This window comes from Cynara cardunculus (genome assembly GCF_001531365.2).
Source record: "Cynara cardunculus var. scolymus isolate 2C chromosome LG 1, CcrdV1, whole genome shotgun sequence".
Classification (NCBI taxonomy): domain Eukaryota; kingdom Viridiplantae; phylum Streptophyta; class Magnoliopsida; order Asterales; family Asteraceae; genus Cynara; species Cynara cardunculus.
Window position 1 is genome coordinate 43,888,548 of NC_037528.1, and position 1,723 is coordinate 43,890,270.

Here is a 1,723-nt window from a genome sequence, read left to right on the forward strand (position 1 = left end):
GTATCACTGTGTGCATTTTGTATTCACATAAGATTCGCCGAAATAAGATTTGCCAGAGAGAGGAGAGAGGAGAATTTTAAAATTCATAAAATGCTTTTAATTAATATTTTAAGTTAAAATCACCAAAATTATTAATTCCAAATTTAACCTATGATTTATAGTTGAGATTGGATCTCACGGTTATCACAAATTAATGATTTATCCGTTGAATGTTCTCATATATATATATATATATATATATATATATATATATATATATTATATTATGAATATATAGAGGAACGTTCAAATGAAAACCGCCTTCATTTGTGTAAACCGTGTAAACCAATCTCATCCATCCATTTTCTTGATAAATGGTCAAGATTAGTTTACTTTATTTTAGGAAATTAAAAAATATATATATTAAAATTTTATTTTTATATCAGCAATAAGGGCAAAATGGTAAACAAAAATACATATTATGTAACATCGTATTGAAGGACATTATTCTTTATTTTAGGAAATTAAAATTTTCTATTTGCTACAATATAATTTCGCTAATGCAGCAGCCTTTTTATTCCTTATCCTGAAATTGTTTTAATAACCTTCACACACCATGTAAATATGCATCATATTCATTATGAAATTATTTCAAGACGCACCGGTTTCATCATGAATCCATTTCAGCATATAATTATTTCATGACAAACCGCATACATTATGCACCCGTTTCATTTTGCATTTCACCTACTAAATGGATCAACTACACCATCACTGAAACGGGGTTCACCATCAAACCAGTTCACTACTCATTGTTCAGTTATGTCATGAACTAGTTTCACCTTCATAAAACTTGTTTCATGTATATAGATTAGTTTATTTCGCTCCTGTTTTGATGAATTCAATTCTTTAATTCTTACAATCTTAAATATTCTGTAGCAGATTACAATCTTCAAGATTATGGAGCAGATTCATCATGTACCTGTTTCATCATGCAATTATTTCATGACGAACCAAATACATTATGCACTCATTTCATTACTCTTGGTTCAATTACGCCATGAACCAGTTTCACCCTCATGAAACCTATTTCATGTACATTAATTTTCTTATTTCACCCGTGATTTGATGAATTCATTCCTTTAACCCTTACATTCTTCAAAATTATGAAGCAGATTATAATTTTCAAGATTTTGTAACAGATTCATCATGTATCCGTTTCATCATGCAATTATTTCATGACGAACCAAATACATTATGCATCCGTTTCATTTTCCACTTCACCTACTAAATGGATCAACTACATCATCAATGAAACGGGTTTACCATGAAAATGTTTCACTACTCATTGTTCAATTATGACATGAACTAGTTTTACATTCATGAAACCTGTTTCATTTGTATTAATTTCTTTTTTCAATCATGATTTGATGAATTTATCACATTATGTCTTACAATCTTTAAGATTCACCAGCAGATTCAATCGCATCACAATATATTTAGTTCAAAATTTTAAAATTATAATATAATTAAATATTTAAATGTTATCATTTATAAAATTTACTTTATTACGTTTCCTTAATTAAGATTTATTAATAATTTCCATATTTAATTGAAAATATTGTAAATGACCGAAATACCCTTATTGATTAAATTCAATTAGAAAAAAATGGAATTTTCCTATTAGTCGAAATTAGTTTACACGGTTTCTTAGAAATGTACGGTTTTCATTTGAACGTGCCCC